A 23,987-nucleotide genomic window follows, 5' to 3' on the forward strand; every position below is an offset into this window, starting at 1 on the left:
TGAACAGGTAAATGAGACAGGTACAATTAGAAGGAGATGAAAAGATGTTTGAAAAGCCATACAGTTAGACAGGGGTCTCCCAAAACACCACACCAGAAGAGTTGTTAAATGGCAAAAAGATGCATACAGAGAGCAAACATGCCATTCTTATTGTTTTTTAAGTTGAAGTACTATTTTCAAAAATGCTCCAGAAACCATATTCTATTTTTTCTCTTCAAAATTAAAAAATAAGAAATCAGTCATTTGATGTAACTGTCTCTTGGGAGGAGTAAAGGGAAAAATTGCTCCATGGTCACACAGAGCTGTCTTTGTATTAGGGTAAACTGGACTCTCCTATTTGTCTTATGGCAAATTCACTTTCTTTCGAAAGATTACACAACACCTTCCAAAAAAAGGCACAAAGGCCAACTTTTACTCAGAGAAATCTTAGTGAAGCAAACCTATTAATTACTTGCCTACCTACAACCTCTCTCATAGATAAATATAGTCCCATCCCTGTTTTCACAACTATTTGCTTCTCTGCTGCCATTTACATCTTACTTCTTCCTCCTTGGTGCATTATCCAGCCGGGTCTTCTATGCTTAGGTGTTCCATATAGATATTTAACTTTCCCCTTGAGACCCTGGCAGACTGTGCAGGTCCCTTTCCCTCCGATCCCTGCAGAACACAGCTCTTCCCAGCCCAGAGTTCAAAAACCCATGTCCAGATGCGTTATCTTCTGTCTTATCAAGGATATGCTTTGTCAGGGACAATTTTGGTATGAGCAGTTGCAAGTGTAACTTTCCATTAAATACACATCAAGAGTACAAGAGTCAGTTTTATAATATCCTCTTATATTTTTCTAATATGGTCTCCTCATCTGCACCATCCAGAGATGATAAATAGATAATCACTACTTTTGTCCACTTCTTTTCTTGCAGGACTACCCTTTCCTAGGAAACTTCTGCTACATGAAAAATGAAAAAAGAAAATCTTTTTTTTTTCATTTCTCCTAAAGGAAAGCTTCTGCTTTCCTTTCTCCTGAATCCTCCTGCCATTTCAATGGATGTTGACAGTGCAAAACTAAACAAGGGAACAGAAGGGAGTTCCTGGGACTTCATACACTATCCTGCACTACTGGATGCTCTCAGGTATCCAATTTTAATGCTGCTCAGATATCCAATTTCTCCTCCGATTTACCTCCTCAGGTGTCCAGTTCTCTCCTCCATTGAAACAGAGAGAGAATCTGATTTCCATTCACAAAGTTATCAAACCTAGCGCATTCCTCAGGTTTCTCTCATTCACACAGGCCTGGAAGTACGTTACCCATCCTTTGACTCCTCAGAAGGAAAATATTAAACAAAGAACAGTCAGTTAATGACAGTTTTGTGTTATACCTTTAACATGAAAGGCAAGAATATTCAGCTAAGTGCAGGAATGAAAAGTCTCAAGCAGAACAAGCAGGAAAAGACAAAACCTCTGATCCTCTAGTGACTCCTCCTTTTCAGCACCAAACCAATATTTAAGTAACAAAGTCAAGTACTCAAAAGTTCACTTGCTTACCTCAACAGGTTCTCTATGGCTTAGATCTCAAAAATGGAGATTCCAACAAGATAGAATCACAGCACACCTGGGGGCAAAGCAGAGCTTTTCTAGTCCTCTTTTAATAGTTCCCAGACCAGCAAGTACAATGGAAACAAAAGTATGGGAAGAAAAAAAAAATTGAGGGGATGGGAGGAAGAAGAGCAGGAGACAAGATTTTATATTTTGTTTTCAAATACAAATATGCTTTTGTTGAGATTTGGGCTCAGTCCCAATTCACCTATCATTCCTGATTATTTTGACAAGCAAAAGCCAAGGTGCCTCAACTCCTTGCTGTTCTAATTTAAAGAAAGAATGTGCAAAGAATAACATTAACAAACAAAATCCTGTCCTCACTTTGAAAAGCACAATTATACCATGTGGAGCTCTCCAAGAGTAAGGACTTACTCACAGTACACTTATCTGCTTTTTCTCAGAAAATTTCTGGTTGGTACTGTACATTTCAGCAATGCTATTCAATTATTTATGAAGTGTCGTTTTCATAAAATATGCTATATAAATGTTAATTATAATTTTCATTCTCTTATGGGTTACTCAATTATTGGACTCTTTTTCTTGCACATATCATGAGATCTCCTCTAAAGGCCTTCAGGAAAAAAGAGATGCCAAAGAACATTCTTTCAGATGTGCTGTTTATAGAAGAAAAAGAAAAAAAAAAGAAAATCATAACTCTACTTTCTAGAAATTTGTAATTACTTTTCTTCTAATATTCCATTCTCATTTTGATAAGCAAATATTTGAGCTCTCACATTATCAAAAATACAGGGTTCACACATTAGTCTATTAGTCAAATGTAAGATATATTCATTTCATAGCAAAAAAGACAAAGACAGGACATTCTAGTGTCCTTATCCCAAACTGTTTTCCAGACTTCCAAATTAATGGGATCTGAGACAAAACGAAAAGAAAAAATTCAGTGGAAAGGAGTGGACAGAAGCGGTTCTTGTGACATGTTTTACATAGTTCAAACTCTTCCAGCACTCACTCATTTGACACTCATAATTTCAGACAGTGACTCGTCTTTTCTAACAGGCAGTGTATTTCAACAAAATTCTGTACAACAGGGAGTGAAATAAAAAAAAACCCCACATTTATTTAATTTCTCTATTAAGTATTTAATTTCTCTGTTAAGTATTGACTTATCTTATTCTTCCCTTTGTAATGCAAATAACCTGCTACACTCAGTTCTGCAGTTTTGATAACATTATCATGACCTGCCACATGACAAACCAACACAATTCTAGGTTTTCAACAGTGTCACTCCTCTCTGTTACCAAGACTTTGCATTGTTTTATTTGGGACTTATTTTGCCTTTTAAATAATTTTTTAACCCTCAGGTTTTGACTGCCTCCAAGGAAGGACTCATCATTAGGCATCATTAGGCTCCATCACATAGGGGAAAAACATTTTTCCCTTATAACCAGTCTAACCCTTGTTTTAGCTCATGCCTGTTTTTTCTTATGCTCCCACCACACAGCAATGTGAGGAGCCCAGCTCCGTGTTCTTGGCCACCTCTTGGGAAGCACTGTATGGGCTGCTGTTAGGTTCCCTTGTCCCATCTGAGCAGGTCCCTGACCATCTTGGTTGCCCTTCTCTAGACTTGCTCCAGTTTATTGTTATCCATCCTGAATTTGGGGGTAGGGTAAGAGACCAACACTGGAGGCTGCCAAGCTATGTAATTCACCAAGTGATGAGTAGTGGGGGGAAATTACTTCCCCCAGTCTCCTGGCCATGTTCCTGTTCCTATAGCCCTGGACACTGCTGACCTGCCTTGCTGCCAGGACCCACTGCTGGCTCCCGTGCAGCCTTCTGCCCACCAAGATCCCCCACTGCTTTTCACCAGGGCTGCTCCCAACCAGCCAGTCCCAAGCCTGTGTCACTGCAGGGGTTGCTCCCAAACAGATACAGGACTTTGCAGTTGTACTTGTTGAATTTCATAACATCCCTGTCAGCCCATTCCTCCAGTGTGGTGAGGGCATCCCTGCCCTAAAGAGTATCAAGTTATCATCCAAATTTGTGTCAAATATGTTAAACCAATAGGTCTTAAGATAACCAGCTGTGGTGCTCCACTTGTTACCCCCATCTAGGTAGTGTATGATGCACTGCCTACTGCCCTCTGAGCCCAAGCATCCGACCACTTGGCCAGATAGTTGATCATAGTGTCTGTGAACTACTTTGGTAGATGTGCACTCCATCAAACACATGATGTGTGCTACAATTTAGATTTTAAAACACTATCTAGAAACCAGCCTCTTTAAGCAAACATTCAACACATCAAATGGGTTCCTCGCCTGAAGGCTTCCCCTTCATTGTTACATCTTAACAGAAATAAATCTGCCCAACCTCATCAAGCCTCTAGAGCAAAAACCTAGCCTGGTGTTTGAAGTACTATGTAATTACTAAGTTCTAAAGACCCTGCTTCTGTCTGTGAAGAAAACAACCTTATTCTCCTCTTCTATCAACACCTTTGTGCCACTTGAGATAATTAACATAATTACAGCCTCTCTTTTATTGGAATATCCCTGAACATTCCTTCCAAACATCTTCTGTCTCTGCCTTTCCCACCGTCATATCTCTAAATACTTATCACTGCCTCAACATGATCTGATTAACTTGAAATGCAGGCAGAAGCAAAGAGCAAAACACAAAAAGGCATGTGACAGTAAGGAGCCTTTAACAGAGTAATTACACGAATCAAATAAATCTTAGCATATATTGATTTTCCTGTGATTACAATGAATTTTGGATAGCCTAAAATATTCTCAATTATAATTTAATTATTCTTCACATGCTTAAAATTTGAGCAAAGACTTTAAGCACCACTCTAATCCCAGATTGCTTTGGAAGGTGGGTTTCATAATCTATGCTGTGCCAAGTCTTGGTCTTTCAATACTCCACTACAATCTTCCTTTGCAGAAGTCAGCACCTCCTGGTCTCTTTCAGTCTCTTTCCACAATATGTTCTGACTTGTGAAGATAATGTAAGATCACAGTCTAGATTAGTGAACTCAGATGTGAAGTCTGGAGTCTATTACTGTACACTAGGATAGGATACAAAATCTGTTTATACATTTAGAACATGAATGTTGATGCCATTGGCAATTCTATTTTGAAGAAGAGAGATCTGTCTGTATCACAGATCTGCAGAAGCACTCACCTCTGAAGATAACAATGAAGGGCTCATGATTGACTTCTCTGATGCTTGCCAGGTTATATTATAGTGGGTTTGTACAGGAGTAAATACCACATGCCATATGTCATATAATGTATCTGACACAGATTCAGTTTATTTTGGATTATTGCCATAGGACAAACTACTATGCCCTTATGCTACCGCCTCCTCATTGCTCAGCCACATTCTGTCAAGTACTTCTGGCTTCCATCTCAAAGAGATCTAATACGCTTCCTTACTTCTCAATACCTCTCCACCACTTTTCTGTGCCCTGCGCCTTTACCTCTGGCTCGCTCCCTAGCTGCCCTTCCCAGTGTTCCAGCTCCCGGGGGATCCCGCCCGGAGCGCTCCGGGCGCTGCCTCCGCCGGCCGCCAGGGCGCAGCCTCGGGACAGCGGGACGGGGACCGCGGGATGGGGACCGCGGGGACAGAACCGCGCTGGGACAGCGGGACGGGGACCGCGCTGGGATAGCGGGACCGGGACAGCGGGGACACCTGGGGCACCGGGGACAGCACCGGCCCGCGGCCGGCTCCCCAGCCCGGCTCCGGCCGGCGGTGCCGCCGCGCTCCCTGCAGAGTCCCCAAGGGCTGGGCGATCGCGCTGGCGCAGCGTGGGGAGAACGAGATGTGCCCCTAGACACAGTCCGTGTCTCTCAGAGAGAGGAAGGACCGGGATGATCGCTGCTGCTCAAGCTGCTCCCTCCGTGTACACACACACCAAACCCTGCTGGTTCTGCTCGTGGGTTGTTGGGCTTTTCCCTGTTTATTTCGTGGCGCCTCCCAGCATAAGCTCCAAGGAGAGAATGGAGGGAGACACCAACCTGCTCTTGTATCGAGGCAATGCACAAAAGCGTACAAGGCTGTTGCTTGTGCTCTTTTACTTAAAAATAGAAAAAATTATCTCCATGGCTGCGGCCTCAATTCATCATAGAAAAAAAAAAAAAAAAGGTTTGAGTTCTGCCTCGCTGCAGTGGGGACACTGAATTGAACGCAACTCAGCCCTGAATCTGGCCCACTCCAGAGACAGCAGGTGCAGCCTTAAACTGTGCTTATTTCCCTCTTCCCTCCTCCCTTTCTCTACACCAATCTTTCAAATATTCTGACAAAAAGCCAGGGGAAGCCCTGCAAAAACTAGGGCAAATAAAATACAAAACACTGTTAACTTTTATGAAAAGCAGAGGAGTCATCTCCAAGTTATATGAAGGAAGAGGACCAGATTCTTAGTTTTATTAAAAGATATTTTTTTCTTGGCATAAGAAAATTAGTTCTTTGGCTAGGATGCACAGATTTGATGAATTCATGCAAAGACAGGAGGGAAATAATTCATGTTTTTTCCTCTCTCCTTATGAGTCATTTTGGCCTAAAATACATCTTCCAGAAAATTTTTGGCTGAATTTGGCTACATTAGTTTGCACTCAACATCAGCAGGCTTATCTAGGTCAGAATACTGTGAATAACATTCAAGTGTCATTGCTTGTCACTACTGTGCACAGGATTTAAACATATAAAAAATATTATGAACTATGCACTTCACTTTAAGCTGAAAAAGGCAGCTAATGAGTAACAGAAACACATTATTCTAAAATACACAGCACATTTATAATAAAGAACTTGTACACATTAATATGAAATTTATATGTTTACTTGTCATAATTGTCCTCTGTATCCAGGGATTAAAGAATAGGAAGTTATATTACATGAAGATTAATGTAACAGTGCATGCACAATTTATTAGAAGCAAACTAAACCCAGGATTAAATAAACTCTAAATGCAGTCTTTAGAACAAAATTATTTGCATGGCACTCTTGGAGCAAGTATTTAACAACTGTAAATCTCATCAAAATTACTCTGAAACATTGTTGTCAAAGCACATTATCTGTAGAGGAAAGGGGTTATGTTTCACTTCAAAAATGAACAGCAACTGCACATTTCCAACAGGTAGCTCTTAACTGTGTGTTAGGAGATTTTTTTTTTATGCCAAGGACTGTGCTTAGCTTTAGCAAAAAGCACAGCCCAAAAGAAATGGCTTTGTACAACCAAGCAGTGCATCAGACCTAACATCCTTGCTTTAGGTTCAAGGCAGAGCAAGTTACTTAATACTGGTCTTAACCTGGTTCTGTGGCCCAGATGGCCAGTGGTGGTGTCATGGGTTGACCCAAGCTAGGTGCCAGACACCCACAAAAGCCACTCACTCACTCCCCTCTGCAGCTGGACTAAGGGGAGGAAATTTAACCAAGGGTCCATAGGTTGGAATAAGGACTGGGAGAGATCATTCATTAAATACCATCACAGGCAAATCAGGCTCAATGTAGAGATACAAAGTGAATTTATTACTAACAAAATCAAAGCAGGATAATGAGAAATAAAACAAGCCCTTAAAACCACTTTCCCCTCACCCTTCCCTCCTTCCCAGCTTTGCTGCTTACCCCAGTGGCACAAGGAGTGGGGGTTATGGTCAGTTCATCACCTGAGGCTTCTGCTATTCAGGCAGAGGAATTGTTACTCTGCTGGTTCATGGGATCCCTCCCGTGGGAGACAGCTCTTCAGGAACTTCTCTGACATGGCTCAATCTCACAAGCAACAGTCCTCCCAAAACTGCTTTAACCAGAGTCCTTCCCATGGGCAACAGTCCTCCCAAAACTGCTGCAGTGTGGGTCATTCTTCCATGGGGTGCAGTCCCTCAAGGACAGGCTGCTCCAGCCTGGGAGCCAGGGCTTCTCTCTCCAGGGGTCTTCCACAGGGTCACAGCCTCCTCCAGGCATCCACCTGCTCCAGTGTGAGCACCTCCCTTACGGGCTGTGGGTGGATCTCTGCATCCCCTGTGGATCCCCACGGGCTGCAAGGAGACAACCTGCTTCCCCATGGTCCTCACCATGGCCTGCAGAGGACTCTCAGTTCCAGTGCCAGGAGCACCTCCTGTCCTTCCCTCTCCACTGACCTCAGTTCTCACATATTCTCATTTCCACTCCTATGACTGTAATTTAAACTGTGCCACCACCTTGGCTATGATTTCTTTTTGAATCTGTTATCGAAGAGGCCTTACCACCATCTCCAATTAGCCCAGCCTTGGCCAGCCGCATGTCCACCCTTGGAGTTGCCAGGAATTGACTCTGTTGGACACAGTGAAAGCTTCTAGCAGCTTCTCACAGAAGCCACCTCTGTGGCCAGCCCCGCTACCAAAAACCAAGCCATGCAAACCCAAGTGGCTGTAGAGGGTTGCATCCTATAAGGTGGATCTCACCTTTCAGTTCAGTTCCTTTTGAAAATAGTCCAGCTGTGCTATCCTAAACATTCCCATCACATCAACAAAATTAAGTGGGGATAAGCCGGAGAAGTCTCTTTTGAGGCATTTATTTATGTATGTATGTATGTATGTAAAAATGGAACCAGTGTACTTTCTAGCATGAAACGTAAACATTGGAGAACACAATCTTTTCTGTAAATTTAAAAATTTAGAATTCTGTAAATTTCTAAATTTAAAATACTTTTGACAGCTAAAGAAATTCAACGGTCTCCCTTACACCAAATGAAGGAGTACTGAAGCACAGTAGAGTTATAACATCACCTGTCCAGAACAAACCCCATTTTAACATAACTTGTCTTAAAAAATCCTTTGTATCTGGGAAACCTAGAGTTTGGGAACTGTCCCATAATTTGAAGAGCTGGGAAACTGAATTCCGAGTTCTTTGCTAGTTTAAAATCCTGTAAGACTTTCATATAAAATTGGATTTTGTTTTGTTAAAATATGTAGGACCTCTTGAACCTGGTTGTACCTCAGGATCTTGAAAAACTTTCAAGGAACATAGATGTAGTGTCCAAAGTGCAAGTCTTTGAGAGCTTAGACAGTCTGTAAGAGCTGGGAACTGCTACAGAGACGTGGACACTCTCTGGAGTACACCCAGTCGTAATAGTACATTTTGGAAACCTCTTCTTATGCAACAGTGAGGTATTTTTGTAACAGTTGATACTACTATTGATCAAATAATATCAGCATCTGTGTTTCTGTTACAGCAAACATGAGTGCACATACAGAAACAAGCACGCAAACTTAGAGCTCATTTCAAAACCTTTTCCCGCGAAATTATTGTTTCTGTGTTTTCAGAGAAAGGTTGACAGCACAGAGTAGGAAAATTCTGAAGCATTCCTGAATGGAGCACAGAGTGCCAGATGACCCTCAACTATGAATTCCTGTATAATCACTAGACAAATGCTTTACTAGGTCAGTGACTGTATTCTGCCAGTTTGCATCAGTCATAACATGTAAGGATATTCTCCAAGCAAGGAGACTTCCTCTCTCAAGCTGTTCATCCTTGGTGTCACTGCAGAGAGCTCTGAGCATTGTGTTCATTTTACAGCCTTGACACCTGGCTGCAGTCACTACCAGTTCACCACAGAGATGTTTGCAGAGGACCCTGACCTGCTCTCAAATTGTGACAAACCCATGGAACACCACAAAACCAAATCTCCTGGCTGACTATTACATGATGGTGTAAAACCTTTCTTGGCAAGGTACAAGAAGCCACTTAACAACCACATACATGATTATCCCTTAACATAACAAGAAAGAATTTGGAGATGCTTATTGGGAACAAATGTCATTTGCCATCCATTAAGTTCAACTTTGTATCAATTAATATAAAAACTATAGGTTTTAAAATAAGCTCTGTATCTGCTGCACCAATGAAAAAGTGAAGGATTCAATGATGAGAACTACTAGTTGAATACATATGGAGAAACATTAACATGTGCCTGCTCACCATTGCATTGATTTTCAATTTTAATTTTGGAATTAAAAGTAAGAGAGACTATGAAGATAATTTGTGGGTTTGATTCATTCATTCTTTTCCTTCCTTTCCACATTGCAAATAACTTGCTATAACCTCTCCAGAGCACAGGGGGGGAAAAAAATCTCCCTTTTTATTTTAGTTAAAAGCTACTTACTGGCATACTGTGAGAAAATGAATCTGAATCTTAGCTACAAATCTGTGCATTCCAGATCAGAAGCAGTAGTAGTCCTCAATTGGATCCTCAAATGAAGCAGTAGTAGTCCTCCTTTCACTTGTAGTCACATACCTATGAAATTGGAAATATATTCTGATCTTGCATGTGCCATTCTTATCTTTATAAGCAGATGCTGAACATGCTTTTGCACCGATGAGCTTTAAAAAAAAGAATTGACAGAGGAGATTTCCTACTTTGAGTGTGGCATAAGATAAACCATCAAAACTTAGAAAGAAAAGAATACCACTTGGTAAGAAAACTTTTCAGACTGTAAAGGCAAAGAAGAATTACAGTACCACCATTTCTTAGTTTAATTTGATGGGAAAATGAAGAGACAGATGTGCAAAATAATTGGTATTCAAAGTTGTCATGGTTTGTCCAAACAGAATGGATCATATTCTCATTACATGATGAAATCACTTTTCAGTTAAAGCAGTGTACGTGCTTCCCTGTGGATGAAAGTTTCCCTGGCCAACTCAGGAAAGCACTCAAAACTTCACATTACTAGTGGGATGTGCCTGGCCTTTGGATAGTATCAGAACAGCTAAATAGCTTGCATTCCCCTGTATAATTTATAATAACTCTGTTAATAGCAGGAGATTTGGTTTAGAAAATTTGGAACGTAAAAGGGCATCAAAAGCTCTCAGAAGTCTGCAAACAGAACTCCTGGAATGGTATAAAAATGTTACAGAAAAACATAATGCACATCAGTTTTGCTACTGTACCAAATTACAACCCAGTCTTGGCTATTGGAATCATTTAGTAGATGGAGATAAACCTTTTGATTAACTACACATACAGGCATACCTTTTGTAACAAACCTTTCCTTTAACAGCAAAATATTCTGTCATCTGCCACGTCCCTAAAAATTTATGGGCAACGATGAGTCAAAGTAGTTAAGGGGATAAGCCCACAGCATCAGTGGTATTGTGAGAGCAGTACAAACATGGAGTTAATCTACTGAACCAACTAATTCTTAAATCAGTATTCAAGATGTTGGCTCACCCTCGGTGAACCAGTGACAAGGGAACAAGTGCTGCAAGTGTAGAGCAGTCCCAAAAATAGAGAAAAACAGCAGAAAGAAAGACGACCTCTTCATGCTCTCAGGGTATGCTGAAACCAAAATTAGCTCAGTCTTGGGTCAGAGGCTTCTTCCCTGTGTTCCCCCACCCACCCTTTTCTTCTATAGGAGAACTGAAAAAAGTCAAACATGACATGGACTTGATTCTCAGAAATTCCTCAGGCATTGGTTATGCACTTTCCACAGATGTTAGCTGTTTTCAAATGGAAATTACAGTGTCAGACATCATTTTCTGAGAAAAACAGTTTTCAACTCTTTTGATCGGAAGAGCTTTAGCTCAGTTTCACATGAGTCAGGGTGAACAATTTCTAGAAGGTCCCCTGGGAACAGCATTTGGATGCTAAAAGACAAAAGCTTTTCAAGCAACATGACAATAGAAAAACTAGAGGTACCTTCTGCAGTGTGCAAGTAGGGGAAGGGAATGGTGGGAAGAAGTGCATGAGGACTATAGGGATTTTCCAAAAGAGCATGTGAGAAAGCAGCCAATAAACTGACAAAGCATACAGCATCACTTATTTCACAAACAGCATTTAGTCTCTAAGGCACAAAAAAGGGGTTTTTTAGCTTTCAAAACAACTCACAGAGCTGCCAACTGTTACTCAGTGCATTATTAAGTTAATGGAGGAAAGGGGTTGGGGTGGGGGAGACAGAGAAGGAGAGAGCTTTTATCTTCTCCAACACTGACCAAAAGAATGAAGTCAAAAGTAGCAACTCCAGGCAAAGATCAGGGTTCTCCCCTGCAGGGCAGTGCATGGCTGGATGAATATTAAAATCAGTACACAAAAATGTGCATGAAACAGCTGCCTTGAGATCTCCATATTCAAAATGAATATTACAAATACATCCACTTGGCTATGTGAGCCCAAGTTAGCCTTGATTTTTCATTCATCTTACCTTTTCCTTTTCTAAAGAAAAGGAAAAGGTAAGATAGTCACCAGCATGTCCCTTACATGCTCATGTTACATGCTCATTTTATGCTTGGTCTGCTTTATTGATACAAAGGCAATAGCCCTTCTGTTGCATTGTGAAATTTTTCTTACCATCCTTTGAACACTGGGATGAAGAGTTATCTGTCTATTATAGTAGGCAGATTTCTGTAAAGTCATACTTAAAATCATCAAACTAAACAGTTTTGAACATTCACTTAAAGGATTGCCAAAAGTCAAAATAATCCTAACAAACTGCAACAGAGATGTCCTGGATTTAGAACATAGCATTTAATTCCCTCTGCCTTCATCCAATGAATAACTGTCAAAACACTTGCAGTTCTGGCTTGAAACAGCAAAGGCTTTTGCAAAGGAACTCTTCTTCTCTGACCACGCTCCACTTCACTCCTGTCTCTCAAAAAAATAGGGCAGACACATTATTCAGGGCACTCAAGTTCAAATGCTGAAAAATTCGCAGGCATTCAGCAAGTTTTCAATCCACCTCAGTATCCACTTATCTAACCCATAATTTGCCAGTTGGTCTATTAGGATTTCACAGGACACAGAAGGAATCCCAGGCCATCCTGTGTTTTAAGTAGTGTCTTCAGTGTTCCTTGAAAGGCAAAAAGGAGTTAGAAGTAGCAGCTGAATCACTGAAAACAGACTGTATTGATCTCTGGTGTGAATCCTGTTCCCTATTTCCTGATCCTTGTTACCCTTGTCTGATGTTCGTCCTACAAAGGTATTTGTGAGATTTCTGCTGATTTTTTTCCTCTTTCTAGCTGAATTTTAAGGGCTAATCAAAAATACACAGGACAACTATTTCTGTCTCAATATGCTCCTGTTGGGAACTTTTTTAAAAGTTTAAAGAGAATGCCAATAAGGATTTGACCAAAACATGATCCTTACAGTCTTTATTACAGTAATGTCTTTTTCTGTATCTGGAGCTTTTCTGTGTAACTACTTTGAATAACATTTTAATAACATGAATATTATTAAATACTTCTGAAAATAAAGTTTAAGTTATCTCTTAAGGAAGATCTTTGATAAGAGAGCAGAAAAGTCTAGAAGAGGTTGCTGGAGTCTCATGAGTTAATTTATTTGTGTATTTCTACATAAAGAGGAGGGGATAATGCTGATTACATATTTACCAGAAACACAATGGAGCTGATGATCTAATCATGCCTAGATGCAAGGGAGACTTCACCTCAGCAGAATAGCTGAGTGAATGTAAGTCCATGGAGCCTGACAGAAGGAATCCATGGATGCTGAGAAAGCTGAATTTGCAAAACCACTCTTGAATATCTTTGAAATGTTGTGATGATCAGGAGAGATTCCCCATGATCAGAAGAAATAAGTGTCACATTCTTCTTCAAGAAAGGCAAGAAGGAGGATCTAGGCAACAGGAGGCCAGTTCACAACAAGGTGATGGAGGAATTAATCTAGGAAACAATTGCCAGGTACACTCATGACATTGTAAACATGGATTTATGAAGGGGAAACCATGCTTAATAAGCCTAAAAGTCTTCTTCAACGGTGATTAGCTTGGTGATAATCTTCCCTTAGATGAGTGGCAGATGTTCACCTCAACTTTAGTGAGGCTTTGGACTCTGTCTCCTGGGATTCCTTCCCCTCTGGTAAGTCTGAGCCTGAAGGACTGAATTTGCTGAGATGTTTGCTATTCATATTTTTTCCCCTCTTTCTTAGAACAGCTGACTTTCTCTGCAGTACCAAGTTTCTGAGTGTAGAAGCTGGTTTAAAATGCTGGCATTGTGAAATTGTGGATTTTTGTTGAGCAGTAGCCTGCAAAACGTTCCACAGTATTATCCCTCATGACTTACTATTCATGCTGGACAAGCTTTATAGGTGATCAATAACCCTTCTCCTACCAAAGGGGCATACTGAGGAGAAAGTAGTGGTCAAGAACAGGACTGGTCCCAAACTAAAGTGCAGGCTGTCCCCACATACAAGCTCAGGTGAGCAAAGAGGACAGTGTGGATGGGTCTGCTTGCCTGAGTGCATTTCCAGAACCTGCTGATTCCATGGTGCAGGGTTTTACACACACACAGACAAAATCCACAGTGTCAGGGAAACATTACAGCACTGAGAACTTGTGGATCAAATACCTTGAGCAGGTACCATATGGAGGAAAGTCAAAGCCGCAGATCCTTCCTTGGTGCTCAGATCAACTTACAGCTATACTCTGCTCTTCAATGCAAAGGAAGAAAAAAAAATAGGGAATAAAGACCACCATTTGGGACTCAAACAGTAACTGGACAGGACCTTTCCACTCAAAAAACCTTCATTAAAGGCAATTCTGCTTTTACTGAAAATTGAAAATGGTTTGTTATACACAGAAGGTAAGACCAAATGATGTAATAGTCTCTTGTTGTCTTAGAGACCATATGAATGCCCATAACAACTGTGATTTTGTTCATAAATATTCTGCACACCAGTCCTGAAATCCAGTGTGTGTTGTGACTAAGCTAGACAAATACCAGAAATACTTGTATGAGATTATACATACACATGACTCTTACGCGGCCTCCTTTTGGGAACCAAAGGAGAATTTTGAAAAGAAAAAAAACTAAAAGCTGTAACCATCCTGAGGAAATCTGATAGCAATGAAGGCACGACAGGGATATCAGAATATTTGCTAGGAAACGAGCAATTTGTTTATACACACCCATTATTACATCAGCTGTTGCACTGCAAGTCTCTGTTAATGAGTTTTGAGAAAAGTGGGTTTGTCCTTGACTGAGATGGTTGCAAGATTTTTAAGGACTTCCTAATTTTAAAACTGGTGCTCAGTGGCTCTAAAATCTGTGCATAAGAAAGCCATGAATTGTAAGCCATGAGGTGTAATAATGTGAAACCTTAAGCAGGCTACTGCTCAACAATCCATTATTTTATAATTCCAGTATTTTAAACTTCAACACCTGCTTCTACAGCCAGAACCTTGGCACTGTAGAGAAAGGCTCTCAGCTGTTCTAAGAAAGAAAAAAAATATGAATAGCAAACATCTCAGCAAATTCAGTCCCTCAGGTTGAGACTTAAAGGACTCTAAAAATTCTACGGGTTCTGAAACCAGAAAGACACCCATGTTAAGCTATTCCAGAAATAATAAGACTAACAGAATCTCATGTCAGAAGGTAGTGGCATGTTACTAAAACAAGGAACACTTACAATCAAAATACCAGTGTCGAGATCTCAGATGATGCGAATTTTATTGTTAGCAAAAATAAGTTCTAAAGAATGCAGAGATACAGTACTTTGTCTCTTTGGGGCCTGGTAATTGTCAACATGAGATTGTTGGGAAAAAATATCTTTCAAAGACCTGCTTAGTAAATATTGGCCATATATGAACTCCAATTCCAATACCAATGCCATTTCAGAATTTCCTTAATTCTCAATTAGAGTTTACCATACCATAAGAATTAACACTGAAGATACTAATTTACAATAAATGTGCCAAGCCAAAAAGGAATTAGGAGAGAGCATTCTTATGGAAATACTTCAGAGTTTGAGGCTTTTACTATAGTCTTCCCTGTATATAAGGTATGCTACGCATGGGTATGATCACTTATGGCAGTTCCCTTACCCTGGTGTGAGGAAATCCTGTGTAATGCCTCCACCAGAGTATGACAACACAGATGCAAAGCAATATGATTTGAGAGACCTCACACAGCTTATACAATGACAGAATGGCAAAATTAATAGAACACAGAAATTTAACATCTGGCTGAACTGACAATGTTGGGAACAAGGTTTCAGATTCGTTCCAGAAAGCAAGAATGCTTCTGTAAAGCAAAGATCCCATATAAGAGACAGGTTTCATCTGAACCTTGGGAAAATTGTACCAATGGCACATAAAAAAAAATAATTTAAAAGTCACAAACAAGACTTTAAATCACACAATGCAAGAAAATCATCAGGTGCGCAAGACAGCATGGTACTATTGCAGGTAAAGATACAAAAGTTCCATCTCTCCAAGAAAACGGTACAGATTAAAAAAACCCAAAAAAGATAAAGAAAAGTAGCACTTTTAATTTCATAAATACTAGTTAGTTCGGTACTTACAGCTCCAAGCAGTTTACACTTCCCCCTTCAATCTTTTCTAGTGAGACATTGGACTGGTGCTGTGCTTCCTTCTTCAGGCAAAACATCCCAATGTCCATCATCCCTGAATCTTGTCTTTAGAAGTTACACCTGTGACAAGCAGAAGCAAAACTGAGGGAGGCAAAAGGCTTATAAGGCTTATACATCCCCAGGGGTAAACTCAACTCAGCTTTTGTAGCTTTTCTAACCTTATTCAGCTGGCAATAAACCCCCATACCCAATATTTATTTAAACTAATTAGCAGGGAAACGAGGGATCAAAAAAACCCCAAAATGCCTCTTCAGCAAAATCAACCAAAAAAATTAGTGTATGGCTTATGTTTAAGTTTTCTCACTGCATTTTACAAGATTTCCAAAATAGCTACACCATGCAGCATCATTTGTATAATGTGAAAGATAGCCCAAACAGTGTCAAATACTGATTTCCAAATTATTATTTGCTAATATTACTGCCATATTTTCATGTTTTGTAGCACATTACTCTATGTTTACAAAAACTACAAACTTCCCTCTGTCAGAACAAATCATTTATTTATTACACATCATTAGATACATGCCTGGATAGGATTTTTGACTAACAGTGTTAATCACCCTGGGGCCATGCAATCATAACAAAAAAAGGTAATTATAAAACCCCATCTGATCTGTGGCTTTAGATGAAATGCATGTTTCTCAATAAGAAATTTTGGAGTATTGTAAGATTCTAGCACAGCCTTCTGAGCAAATGCAACTTAAATGTGGAAGAGGATTGACAAACAGGATAACTGAAATATTTCTGCATGGTAACAAAAGAATGTATCTTTGTACAGTTAATTGCCTATGTACACAGTTACAATAAGAGAATACTTTGGTAAATGGACAGGTAACTAGGCAGGGACTTAATGACACAAAAGGTGAATGAATTGGTATTAGTTTACAAACTTTATAAATCAGTAGTAGCAGCGAGTCCTCCACCCCCTTATTTTATTTAGCATGTATGATAGTCATGATAGCTACTGTTCCTCAATCACTCTGCTCTCTGAAGGGAGCAAACAGAGATGGAACAGCAGGAAAATAAAACTTATGTTAATGAACACTGGAAATCCCAAGATGCAGGAAGGTCAAAGCAACTGGAAAACTAAGAAAAGAACTCAAAAAGAACTCGGAAAATAATTGTTTTTGGTATGGTGGTATACACCAGCTGATCTTAATGTAAATTTTGATGAAATATTTGAATAATACAGTGGGTTTGAAAAATGTAGGGAAGCTTTGACACATTCATACACTGAAATTTACTCCCTGAAACTGTTGCCTTCTCTTGCAGACAGAAACAGCCTGTGCACACAGAGAAAGAAATCTCTCAGCTACATGTTCTTTCATGCTTTTTCTGCTTAGTCTAAGAAAATACTCATGGTGAGGCTGTTAGAACAAGTTCATTCATCATCTTAAAAACATTATTTTATTAATACAAAATACAGTGGGTATGACTTTGAGACTGAAGAATACTTACTATATTTTTGGCTAAAGAACTAGAGATGAGTCAAAAGGAACTTCTTGTCAGTACCCTGCCCCAAGCAAACAAAACAATCATTTACAATCAAGCTCCAGAGGACGATGCTGCTTGCTCATAACTCCCTAGATAGTTTAGGACACGTGCAGACTTTCCACGCTCACACTCTGATATTTTTATCAGAACCTCTGGTGAACAATCACAAGGTGATTCTTTCAGTTTCCAGTGGGAGAATCCATCTGGTTCAAACACTGCTAGGCACACAAGCATGATGCCATTTCTCTGAGGCAAGGCATAATTGCTCTGTTAAGAGTTCTCTGACAGATTTTCTGATGCATTTTGCATAAGAAACTGTCACCAGTCCCATAACAACACTCCCACTCTCTGTCTCTCTGGTGGGCAGAATGTCAAAAAGAAGAAGACAGCCTAGATGGCTCTTACCATTTTAAGCCTTCCCCCACAGGCAGCCAAACAATCAAAAAATTCTATTTAAAATCTTTACAGATATTTTCTGTGAACCACACAATTGTCCTTTCCAGCTTCATCACTTCCTTCTCCTCTCATATACATTAAATACATGTATTTCAAATGAGACATCCATATTCTAACCAGTTTTAAATATGCCACATACAGAGAAAGGAAGCAGTGTTTTCCTAGGTTGGAACTACAGAAAGATCCTCTCCTCACAGAATACAAGAACAGCAATCAGAATTAAAACAGCTTCAATGAGGAGCATCACCAACAAAAACTTTTTGTTACACAGTCACGAAATAAAGGGGTGCCTGCCCAAGCTCCTGAACATTTACTCAGAATTACGTTATATAAATTCTATTTTAAAATAAAATTTATGTTTTCCTAAATTTCCAGTGTGGGCTCAATTACCACTAGAGAATTATTTTGTCAACCTACAAGTAAATACCACTGTCTTAGTTATGATCACTGACAATGAAGCCGCAAGGATTTTTTTTTAGATGCTCACATGTGGTCTTTTTTCTCATCTTAGGCTGAATTAATTTGGCATTGTGACCGTAAAAGCCAGGAAATTTTAGCTTACTGGAAATTATTCTAGAAATTCCATTTTTTCTGAACATACTTAGGGCTAGACATCAGACTTTTATCTGCATGCACAATCCTGTAACCCATGGCTCACTCGTGCACAGTGCCTATAGTATTTAGAATCACCATCCTTAAGTGCCAAGAGCTGTCAAAAGCAAGGGAATTCACTTGTTTATCTTCTTGGCTCAGGAATGACTAACAGCTTCACTGCCTAAAAGTTGAGAATTGGAAAAAAACCCTGTATCTTGCGCTCAAATAGATTTTTTTTTTTCCCTAGCAGATGCATCTGACACTCCCTCATGGTGCAAATAAGCCAAGCCAGATGAAAAGCAAGGGAAGAACACTGTGTAACATTGTTCTTGATGAACCCTAAAAGAATCAACAAAAATACTGGTGAAGTTGGAAAGTCTGGCCATGCTGATTAATCTGAAAGGAGCAGGCACTTCACTGATACACTTTTCAATCTTCAATTCACAGATTAAATAATACTGCTGAAGTTTGACTGCAAAGCAGAGGAGGAAAAAAGAAAACTTCCTTTGTTTTGATGATGTTGCTGAATGCTTATCTGGCTGCTCTGTCACCATATCTTGTTCAGTCTAACATAAAACTGCTCTTCTTGCCAGTGAATAAAAACTCCTACTCAAGTATCTGACTCAGATATTATCTAAAAATAATATTCACTATCAGATATAGAACTTAGAGAGAAAAGGTATATTGAAATGGAGAAGAAATTTACATCACAAAAACTCACATCTGAGTAGCATTCAAATAGCTTCCCACATATTGAAGTAAATTTTGGCTTGGTCAAGTCTACAGGAAGCTGCAATCCTTAAAACACAATATTCAAAATGAGCTGGTCATTGACAAGGCTCCACATTCTGGCTGCATTTGTGGACTGCAATTCTGATGAACCACAAGACAGCCCATGCAAAGATTTGCACAGAGAACTTTTAAAAATGGCAAAATAAGATGAAGACCTTAAATAAAAGTGCCTACTGAGGCTAGTGTTTCTGTCTTGGAAGCTTGGGCTCCTTTCGAGTAAGAAATGAAAGAGATTTACTTCTTTCAAAGTTTATTTTCAGGCTTGCTAACTACAGACTCTTAAAAAATGGCAAGAAATGGAACCAAAGCCTTCAAATAATACAAAAAATATGTTCATTTACTTTGTTTTAATGACCATGCATGGCAAATTTGGAAAGCCTGTGTTTCAATAGAATAATTTTAAAGTGAGTAAGTTTATCTGATATCTGAGTAGAGCAGATTCACAGGAGACATTTTTTGTCTCCTTTTGTCCACCTACTTTAGGGTTCTGTTAGTTTGTCTTTTATGATGATTGTTAAGCTGTAAATCCCAGAATTTCCCCATCTTTCATATTTTTAAAATAATGCGTATGACAGAAGGAAAACAGCTTATAATAAGTTCACAATTACTCCTAACTATTTTCATGCTTCTTGTATGAGAGAACATGTATTTTGCTTTGGGAAATTTTTTTTGTTTTGTCCATGGGACATAGAGGGCATGACATTAGAGATATTGCTTTAAAAATCTGCAGCAGGGGAGCTATATACACCATTAATTCAAAACACTATGCCTTCTGTTCTGCTCATTGTAGAGGTAGTAGCAATTCTGTAAATCAGGACCATTCACATCCTAGAGATGTCCTGGATCCACCTAGTTTGGGGGAGAGGAGCTACATATCCAAACTGACCCTGAGAAAGTTTTCACATAAATGTGTCTGTAGGAACACCCTAAATAACTAAAATTTATTGGGAAACTCTTAGGTCCCCAGTACTCTGTCAAAGTCAAAATGTTCAGGCAGAAGTTAAACCATGAAGCAATCACATCTGCTAAAAAATTTGTCCTCTTCTTTAATATGCATCGTTTACATGCTTATTCAGAAAATTACATTAGTCTGGAGAGACACTATGTGCAAGAATGATGATGCACGTTTAAAAATCCCAAATAAACACATTTCTCAGAACATAATTATACATGTACATAGGTACACCAATAACCATTTTCTCAGGGAAAACCTACTTCCCTCTTGCTTTAGGCTTGCATCAATAGGGCTTCCCTCCTTTTAGCTTGCCTCAACTTTCAGCAGTTTTGTCTTCAGTAGCCATGTGAGACATAAACCACGTACATATAACAACCATTTGATGATACGGGTATTGTTTGCATTCTTTCACTTACTGAATTTGAATTACTGATGCTAATTGTATCTAATTGCACATGGCTATTCTCTCTTGAATTACAGGTAGCAGGATTCCAGTTCATTTTCCTGATCACCACTGCAGCTGCTAGCATGTCCCACAAACCACAGTGGAGTGTGCAGAAAGCTTTTCACACCAGTGCTGTTAGCAGAAAGCTACAAATCTCCACCCACTAATATTTCCTGACGGAACCCACAGCTCCAGTCCTAAACTGAGAAGGGTCAATTGCTGGAATAATCTCTCAGTTCAGAGATTAAAGCCCTGACAACGTAATTCCATTGCTATACAACTTCCACATGGGGAAGGAAAGAGCCTTTTGGCAGAGCCCAAGCACTTTCCAGAGTAAAAATGTTATTGTTTACTCCTTGCCTTTCAGCTCCAGGCAGAGTTACCAAGCCTGCTATGCTTGGACAATTGCCTGGTGGTTTGATCAGCCTGAGGCAAGCAGGAGGTGCTTGAAAGCTCATCCAGATCCATTTGTGATACCACAGTTTATTTTCTATGCAAAGAGCAATTGACAGTTACTTCAGTTGATTTTTTGAGGTTTTTATATTTAGATAATCTTTTGCACTGTTTTCCTGCCGCAGTGCAACTAGAGGAGAAAATATGAAAGTTGTTCTTTCTGCTGTGGCAAAGACTCAGATGCACAATATTTGGCCTAGCTATAGTTCCAAAATATCCTAATGTGGACACAGCTTTTACTGGCAAAAGAATACTAGCTAATGTCACCATTTGCTGAATTAGGCTGAGCAGTTTTTCACTTATTTATACTTTTTTCCATTTCTACAAGGTTTCAGCTGTCCAACAGTTTTCCTAACCCAAGTGTCCTTTAAATAAATATGCTCCTCAGCAACAAAAAACAAATCCTAAGTCAGGCCCAGATCCAGGGTAAAATCTACACCATTTAAAGTCACTTCCTAAAGAGATGGCTGGACAGAGTGAGTACTTATTTAACTGAGTATGCCTGTATCTCCATTTCTGCTTCCAAGCATTGTGATAGAATCCTTTTATTTGGGTGGGCATACAGTAATGATTTTCTGCCATAAAATAAGTATTTCCACATCAGAAACATTTCACTTGTCTCTCCTGAAACCTTTCCATTTCACTACTGAATATTTTACATGGATGTGCATTGCCAAATTGCAAAACCAACAAGATGCTTCCCCATCCTCTTCAATGATATTTTTCAAGATAAAACACAGGTGCAATGATGATGATGATAGTTTTTTTACTTTAGATATAATGTTGGTGAGTGCTGACAACATACTGAATCCATGTAAATAGTTTGCACTTTTTTCTGACTTGGCACTACCTAGAATTAAAGAAAAAACACATAACCAACCAAACATAAGGAGTTTTATTTAAGGGTGTCCCTTTCTTGACAGAGGGCCAAAGGAAGGGAGGATGATCAGGATTTGAGCTGGTCTCTGTGATGTAGAAAAGGCTCGCTAAGCCACTAGATCCTTCCGTTCACATCTTCTGGGTATTCACTTCATTTATATAATTCTGTGTATAAGTTGGTAAGATGTGTGAGTGGTTTAGAAGAAGGAAAAATAAGCTGTGCAAGCTGTAAATTTTTGGTAGACAAAAGCTCTTGAACTTTCTTTTAACTAAAGTTAAATCTTCCAGCCACAGAGCAGTGAAGTAGAATAGGGGCAAGCTTGAGACAATGTAACATTCATAAACAATATCATATGTCAGAACTGAATATTGATAAGGATTAATTAATCTATTTATTAGGATAAGAGGAGAATACAGGCAAAAGATGAAATAGGCATCCTTCAGCATCTAGAACATTCAGGCTATTACAAGAAGAAACTGCAATTCTAGGAACCAAAGGAGTAAACTGAAATAGTACCACAATTTACTGGTAGTGGAAGAATAGGCTTGGGAATGAAAAGCTCTGCTGTTCAAAGAGCTGCTGAAATTGTCTTGAAGTGAGTCAGTTTGAAATTATTAGACCAGACAAAGTTAACCACATCAGGGGCAGAAATGGCCAGTTACTGAAAGCGTAGTAGAAGGCCATAATTACAACATAGAATTTATATTCCTAAACACACTGTCCTCAAGAGTGATTTTGGATACCCTCTTCCTGTTCTTCTATTGTGCAAAACAGTGTGGTGGTGATGAAGAAACTACAAATTCCAAATTATTTACTTATTCAAGCCATAACATCATTTCCTTGCTATTATGCCCCGACAATATGAAATATTAAGTTTTTGAACAGTCTGCAAACATGCACTGAAGAGTTTATTTCATAAAAAAATCAGGAAGGTGATCTAAATGATACCTGTCTAGGAGGGCAAGGGGATCACATGTCACCTAACACAATGGTGAGTTGGACACACAGTATCAAAATCTTGGTACTAACTTGGGCTTCTTTGCACCTCCAGACCTCAATACAGTGAGCCAGCCCTTCTATAATAAATTCAAACATATTTTGGAAAAGGCTGTCATAAATTAATACTCCAATTTAATAATAAGGGAATTTATTAGATAATCAAAGTATAAATTTGGAAAAAGCCAAAAGCAATTTGACTCTGAGCCGGGCGATCAGAGTCGGGGAAACCCAGGATTTGGCCTCTATTGCACTAAGTCCCCATGGGTCTCCAAATGTAATTTCTAGGGTGTTTGTTTTATACAGTCTTTTGGGCTCTGGAAGGGGCCCTTCTTTAGCAGACTTTAGCATATTATCGTAGGTTTTTTATTTCTTGCTGCCACGTTTCTCAGAACTGGTGAATAATTGCTGAAATCCTGTCAGGTGAAAATCATCTGGGATAAACTTCTGGCATCGACTTTTGTCTTATTGATGATGCCTATCAAACGCCTCCTGCTGGGGTCTTGTCAGACGAAAAAATCCCTTGAAATATACATGCCTGGAGACAGTGTCGTCCTGGTGTTGGAATCTCCATCCTTATCACTTAGCCTGTTACTGCTTGTTGTCTGACACTGGCTTTGGTACACAAAATGCTGTGGTTTTTCCTTTCCTTTAGCACTAATTATTTTATATCATATATTACAATGCCATTCACAATTTTTCTTTAAATCAGGTCACACAAAGCAAGTGGCGAATAAGATCCCAATCATCTCTCCTGGCCAAGCCCTGCACTAGCTCTCCAGTCCTTACTCATCAGCCAGCACCCCCTTGGTTCACAGCTGGGGGAAGGTGCAGTTTAACAAAAAGCTATTACTACCCATGGAAAACCCACAAATTCCCAGAGGCACGTGCAATGTGTGTCTCACAAACCACACCCCTGACTGAGTACACTGCGTTCAAAGGCTCACAACTTCCTCAAGCACCGCTTCCCCTCAGAGCATGCCAAAACAATAATCCCAGAAAAGCCAACACC

General features: G+C 39.5%; 1 protein-coding gene across 2 annotated transcripts in view; it reads right to left on the bottom strand.

Annotated features, from left to right (window-relative positions):
* The window catches only part of ABI3BP (ABI family member 3 binding protein), a 168,226-nt gene that overhangs the window by 139,100 nt on the left and 5,139 nt on the right, over nt 1-23,987 (bottom strand). The window contains exon 2 of one of the 2 annotated variants that reach the window (XM_059836480.1): nt 15,842-15,970. The gene's annotated coding sequence lies outside the window, so the exon portion shown is untranslated. Of the gene's footprint in view, nt 1-1,542; nt 1,563-15,841; nt 15,971-23,987 lie in introns of those variants that run through there. The other variant, XM_059836488.1, reaches the window with a different exon arrangement.

This window comes from Haemorhous mexicanus, chromosome 2 (assembly GCF_027477595.1).
Source record: "Haemorhous mexicanus isolate bHaeMex1 chromosome 2, bHaeMex1.pri, whole genome shotgun sequence".
NCBI lineage: Eukaryota > Metazoa > Chordata > Aves > Passeriformes > Fringillidae > Haemorhous > Haemorhous mexicanus.